Source organism: Misgurnus anguillicaudatus, chromosome 3, assembly GCF_027580225.2.
Source record: "Misgurnus anguillicaudatus chromosome 3, ASM2758022v2, whole genome shotgun sequence".
Classification (NCBI taxonomy): domain Eukaryota; kingdom Metazoa; phylum Chordata; class Actinopteri; order Cypriniformes; family Cobitidae; genus Misgurnus; species Misgurnus anguillicaudatus.
Window position 1 is genome coordinate 7,680,859 of NC_073339.2, and position 7,267 is coordinate 7,688,125.

Here is a 7,267-nt window from a genome sequence, read left to right on the forward strand (position 1 = left end):
TTTGTCTTCATTTTGAACATTCAGGTTGCCAACATCGTAGTATGAAAGACATTTGCACAAATGACAATATTCTGTCTGTTGACTTGTTAGTATTTCCAGTTGCATTTTAGAGTACAAAAATTAAATGAGAGGATTTGTAACTATTTTGATATTAAATTTGATTGTCACAACAACTAATACATGCACAGAACTTACTCTCTCTCCAAATGAAAATATAAAAATGTAGATATGTATAATCCTCCAAAGTGGTTTAGACCAGTGATTCTTAAACTTTATTGGCGTGTGGCCCCCCTTGTGTATGGTGGCCCCCATTTGTGCCATTTGTGGCCCACACAAAGGAAATTTAGGACATAAAACATTGTAAAAAAAATAATATTTGAATTAAACAAAACAAAACATATATACAAAATATACAATGTAGTGCTGTTGGTTAGTGGACTTATGTTTTTGAGGTTGATTTACACAGAATTCATAAAAAATTAATTTAGTATTTTATAAAACGGTCCGTTCTGGTTCTTCATTTTGAATGCCGATATCCAGATAAATGTCAATAAATATTGTTGAAGGCAGGGTATCACATTTGATCCAGAAACATTTTATGTCATCTGTGAAAGGCGTAGGACCAAAAAAATTTCAACTAATCATAGATCTTGGTCCGATCGGACGTCGCCTTTTTTGTCCCTCATCCATAAGCAACATTTGAATGCCCACCGCGCAGCAAGTCCACACAGACACCATACGTCATCAGCAAGCTCACTTGCCCTCATCTCCCGTCTGTAAACAGAGGGAGAATGGCAAACTTTTCTGTTGAATTGACAACCTGCACAGGAGCCACATAACAAACAACAGCAAAAACTGCCTGGATCAGCAAAGAGCAAAAAACCCAAATAATCATCAGTAACTTTACTGCTTTACCACGAGATGAAACAGCAGCAAAGGGTCTGAAAGGGTCGTTGCACTGTTTATTTTGGTAAGGTAGGTACGCGATATGTTTGTATTTAGATGGATTCAGATATTCTACTTTGATCAAACATTGTGTTGCTCATGAAATTTGTGTTCGCTTACAGATTCGCGTAACGATATAGTTACTACGTCTACACAACCGAAAGTGTGCTTTAACTAATTCTGATGTAAACCAGTTGTTTATGGTGGTTATTTTGGTAATGTTATTCACTTTGTACTGCAAAATTTTCTCACTGGTGAATGAGACATGAGATGTGACGGTCTGATCTGTGCGTTTTGAAAGAGGCGTGACTTTGGATGGTGATTTGAATGGAGCATGGGATCGTGATTTCATTGCTAGTCGGCTACCGTTAGCATTTTTCAAAATGTGAAACCCTACCTTTGAGTCATCTCGTCAATAAAGAGAAAACATTTCCCGAAGAGTTTCTACCTCAAATTCATATTTCCGCTATTATCCACTGGGTGGCTATCTTACCCAACTTAAACACTGATGCATTCACTCAACACTAAAAACACAGTGTAAGTTTTGATCATGGCTCTGAATCTGATCTCTTACAAAAGTTCTTCACAAAAATGGAATTATCTCAGCTTTTAGCTAAAATTTTGAAAGGTGATAAGAGAACAAATGAAGGTAGGATGAAACAGGTCTGTCTTTCATTTGATATTTTATGTTTATTTAAAGAAGATCATTTTTCTGTAAGTCATTAAACTAAAACAGAGTGGCAACTTTAAAAAAAGCGTTAAGCATGCTTCCAAGAATATTTGATCATCACTTTAACAGTTGCACAATATAAATGTTAAATTAAATGAATGTTGATTTATGAAAATAAACACCACAGTTTTTAATTTTGTCTTTGCTGCGTCTGTGTTGGTTGGGAACTGCGCTCTGTTTCAGCAACACTTGATTCTGAGGAACTACTTTGTTTGGCAGAAGAGTAATATTTGTACTAATATAATTACAACTTATTTGTGTTTTATTTTATGAAATCCTGCTATGCATAAGACTTAACTGTTTTATAAACGCAATAAGCCCCGTGAAGCAGGTGTTACAGTGCATTTTATAACAGCTAAGGGTGTTTTAGGCACTCAGCTTCGTGTCGTGCCTAACAACACCCCTTAGCTGTTATAAAATGCACTGTAACCCACTGCTTTTGGGGGCTTATTGCTTTATTATAAAATGTTATAAAACTGGGACCCCCGGCACAATCTCTGGACTCCCAGTTTGAGAACCACTGTTTTAGAAAAGCTAAACGGGTGCTTTCCTGAAATACATGTAGAAGGGAGAAACATCGTTTAAGGGTCATAAGCATTTATTATAGCCTACTGTCCATGTTTAAACCAAAAAAATCTTAATGTGCACCTTGTTGTAAAAACTGGTATAACAAGTTTGTTTTAAGCAATACAGTTTTAGGAATCTGGAGTCAACTGTTTTTCTGTTTTCCTGTAAAGCGCAGAAAAGCTGTGACAGATTTGTTCTGTAATTGCTTCCTGAAACTCAAAGTTTATGTTGTAAGACACAACTGACAGAATGACAGAAACATATTCAACAAGTCACATAGATATATCATACATAGGCCTACCAGATATTTTTCTCATAGATTTTTCTAAGTTCATGATGTGGATTTTATTCTTTTATGGATGAAAACACATGACCAAAGACAATTAATGGAACGTCTTTACACTGTAAAAAAATTCCGTAGAAATTGCAGCTGGGATGCCGGTAATTTACCGTAGATTTATATATATGTTTTTTACTGGCAACATTTTGTTCAAAGTTAAATGAGCATTAAACATTTATAAGTCTTTATCTTTACAGAGTAAAACTAAAAAAAAACAGCATCAAGCAAAACATTCTGGGAAACAAAATCTGAAGCAAAAAACAGAAAAAGGTTGATGATGATTTCTTGTTCCCAGAATGCTTTGCATGAGGCTGTTATTGTATAGTTTTATTCTGTAAAGATAAAGACTTGTTAATATTTAAAATTTATTTAACTTTGAACAAACTCTTGCCAGTAAATAACATAAATGTAAATCTACGGTAAATTACCGGCAACCCAGCTGCAATAACATTGTAATTTCTACGGAATTTTTTTACAGTGTAGACTTATATGCATCTTTGCGTATTTTGACCTTTTCCAAGTTGTCCTTGACTGTAATGACATAGCAATTGATATGATACAGATTTTAATGCTTAGATACTATTTTATTGCTCGCAGAAACCAATTAATAGTTAAATAATTTATTTGTGCTCAAATCTTTCCATTAAGACAAATCTAGCTAATAAATATGAAGTAATGTTTAGAAAAATACATATTTTGGAGCATGAATGTAACAAAATGTAAATGTATGGTCACTACTTTAATAACTGATTGCTTAAGGGGTTGTATTATTTAAACAGCCCTTTGCCTGTCTGTCTGTCTGTCTGTCTGTCTTACTTTGGCTTTAAAGATTTTTTTACTATTTATTAATTTTAATTATTTACTTATTTCATTTTTTGTACAGGTCAACTGCTATTGTTCTTTGGTGTTTGATAAATACATGAATAAATGAATGAATGAATAATTAAAACATTTCATCTTATTGCATTTCATGAGGTAAACAATTTCTGGTAATAAAATATGGCAAACTGCATATACACTAATATACAGAATTTAAGAAAAATATGTCAACAGTGAGTAACGACAAACATGTTTTTAAAACCAGCTTTTATTTTATCATCAGTTTGTACTACGAGGACAGCAAGAGGAATTCTGTGCCATAACACAAAAAAATTAAAAAGAAATTGTGGAATGACTGTCAAAACAGAAAGAAAGAACAAAGTGAATATAATACAAAAAGTGGAAAAATAAAGTGGATTTGGATTCATTTAATTGTGAAGATTCCAGAACCAACAGAATATATTTAATCATAATCAAAGTTAAAATGCTCCGTTAGAGATTTGCTATCTTCGGCGACGACGACGTGGTTTGACTTTCCTGATGAAATCTCTCCATTCCAAGTCTTTAATAATTTCTATGAGATCCTGACTGATGTGATAGGTGGACATCTCATTGAAACCATCTTCATCTGAATGCTTTGTCACATAAACTTCATCAAACCATATATGACCATTCTGGGATGAATCGACGGAAACAACAATGCGATCTGTATTGCTTTCAGGGATATGTACATCAGGATCGTAATTTTTAGACACATAATGAGGCAGTGAGCCCAGATGGTGGTGATGGTTGCTCAGGTTGCCCACCTCATAGTATGTTAGATCAGTGTCTGGAAGAAGATCTTCAGCATTATGAAACTCATGGAAGCCAAAATATCCATCTTCAGGGTCGTATCGTGCCATCATTCTTCCTCTATTGCTGATCCTGTCGACGCAATCATCTGCAAACCACCACAGCAGACTGAGACCATGCCTGGGATACGGCTGACCAAACCTGGTGTTTCTCAGATCAGACAAGTCTTCCAGTGTCGTCACCATGGTCCGGACCGTTCTGTTTCTGGAGACAGAAAAAAAGAAATGCATTTAACAAAGAAAATATTTTTTTCTGAAATGTAAAAATATAAACTACAAATTCTAATGGTTTCTATTGCTAACAGCATTATTAACCATCAGCTGTTTATTAAGAAAAAGGCAAAATATTGCTCCACAGAAACCACTTCATGGTTTTCAAATGAATGAAAACAAGACAAAACATAACATAACAAAGCACTTTATTTTTTTTAAACCAGAGCAAGATTAACTAAAGACTGGAGTAAAATTGAACTTTATTGTTACAGTACGTCTACTAATTAATATTCATGAGCCGTTTTGATGACGTTTGTTTCCTTTCGTTACTCTGCTATGCAAAACATTTTTCTTTTACCGCGGCACATTTGATCTGAGGAAATCTGTGAATAATTCACAGAATACGGTGATAATTCGAATTCTGAGGTGATATTTTGCCTTGTTTTAGACAAATGCAATGAAGTTATTAAAAGAGAGTGAAGATGAAGGAATGAAAATAAACATAATGCACAAAATAATCTGCGCATCCCTTACCTTGTTTATGTGAGCTGGGTATACACTGGGAAGAAGTCAGCAACTGGTTTTAATCGCGTCACTGTTAGTGGGCGGAGCCAAGATAGGAAACCGAAACTTACTGCATACAGAAAGAGAAACGTAATCCTTCATTGTGCTTTTATATTGGAAGGTATCTGTGAAATACTTTTATGTGATTAAAACATTAAACTCACAATAAATAAACTCACTAACACAAAGATACAATTTATTAATAGCTGGCTAGTAGCTATGTATAGATAATATACAGTACCACCTGACAACACTTGCTTTTGTAGCTGGTGTTGCAGAAATGGGTTTATGTTTATATTAAAATGATATTATTTTACCTGTTAGTCTTTTATCTTTATTGTAAAACAGCATGAAAATTTTTCAAGAAACCTTGATTTAGGGATCCCAATTTTAGTTTTAGCATAGAGTTGCATGCGTAGAGTATCAATGTTTTTACTTTTTTTTTTGATGCTTACATTTAAAAGCCATTAAATGTTATTTATGTACTGAATCATATTCGTATAAAGAGAAGAAATAAAAATTCTGTCATCACTCACATACATGATCAGCTCCTTAAATATTTTTTGGGGGACTGGTGAAAATGAACGAGGCAGAGTGAAGTGAGGACTTTTGGCCTTGGGGTAATGGGCCTGGGCTGTGGAGCATGGATAAATAGGTTTAGATATGTCAGGATTCACAAAAAGCATACTGTGGCCATCATGACATGGGTTTTAGATTAGGCAAAAATTGAAACGGCCTCAATGCCGTCATTCTCAGCCTCGCTGGCAGTGACTTCTGTGCTCTTGGCCTCGCTGCACGTGGCCTGGCTGGCAATGATCCATTCAGCCAAGCCCACCCCTTAATTCTGTGTTTGAGCTGGGTGGTGTCTCTTTAGGGAACACTGTGAGGGGTACTGTTATACCAGCCTGTAATGGAACCCTCTCGCTAACTAGACTATGAACCCAATCTCTCATTCTACTTCCTGTTTGTAGTATATTTAAGCCATGCTCATTCATGTTTTCACATATTTTGCTGCTTAAATTGAAAGGCCAGGAACATTGGATGTGCTGATTCATAATTTAGACATAATTAATAAAGGAATGATGCTCTGAAAACAAAAAAAATCTGTCATGATTTATGTTGTTTATGTTTAACTCTCTGTTTGAAAAATGTACAGAAAATTAATCAGTAATAATTTTACTCCAAGAAAAGATCATAATGAACTGCATTATAGAATAATTATCAATGTATAACTTGTAATAGAAAATGGCACAAGTTACATATTAATGTAAAGAAAAGAAGAAAAGTTTTTTTTTTCTCAAAATGCTATAAATCTGTTGAATGAGTATATTAATGTGCATTCATCTTTGCCATGTTATATTCATTTAGTTGACTAGTGGTATAGACTGATTAAAAAATAAACATTAATGGCATTAATCAAAACACTTACTTTGTCATATTAAGAACACTGTCATTGCTGTTATACTTTGGACGTGATCGCTGAACTTTTTTGACAGCGATCAGCTGTAAAATGTTTTGGTCCTGCTCAATTTTCATTGACTTCTAGTAAAAGAATTGAAAGTTTTTCATAAGATCCCCTTTAATTAAAAAATATATGCTTAAATTTAAATACCTGTTCAAAAAAAATACAATCAACTTGTGTAAATTGTCATTCTATTTAATAGATTGTTCATGAATTGTCTTTAAATGCATTGTGATTTATTTTCAGATACATGTAAAAGTTACTAAAAGTTAGTACTGTATATATCTTTGTAATTAAGGGTTTGTAAAATTTTGCTGTTTAATACAGAGATGCCATTTTAAAATGTATATAATTACACACAACAGTGTTCACAACAACCAATAAGGTAGGAGAAGGTGGAGAAACCTCATGACATTGCTGAGAAGTTAACGTTCAATGGTAACATCGCATAAGAATACATACAGACAAATAAAGGGCAACAGGCATACTTTTTTGTTCATTAACATACTATTACAAAAAGACAAAATGGATAAAGCACAGTTTTAAGAAGGAGTAAATAAAAGATAGATTTAAAAAAAAAAAAACTTTGACATCAGGGTCATTAGTCCTTTAACAGTTTAAATAACCTTCTTCCACTTTTTAATTTTACTCTACTTAAAGGTTTACATTAAATCCAAAATTATTTTTGAAAACACAGGAAATATATATATATATATATATATATATATATATATATATATATATATATATATATATATATATATATATTTTAGTAA

General features: G+C 33.4%; 1 long non-coding RNA gene across 3 annotated transcripts; it reads right to left on the reverse strand.

Annotated features, from left to right (window-relative positions):
- Nucleotides 1-3,651: 3,651 nt before the first annotated feature.
- On the reverse strand, nucleotides 3,652-5,584 carry LOC141358809 (uncharacterized). 3 transcript variants are annotated; one of them, XR_012365255.1, is made up of 3 exons: nucleotides 5,566-5,584; nucleotides 5,000-5,099; nucleotides 3,652-4,457 (listed from the first exon to the last, which is right to left on the reverse strand). It is a non-coding gene; the product is annotated as an uncharacterized lncRNA (long non-coding RNA). The 3 variants fall into 3 exon arrangements; XR_012365257.1 differs by having other exon boundaries at nucleotides 3,652-4,451; nucleotides 5,566-5,580; XR_012365254.1 differs by lacking the exon at nucleotides 5,566-5,584 and having other exon boundaries at nucleotides 5,000-5,234.
- Nucleotides 5,585-7,267: the final 1,683 nt, after the last annotated feature.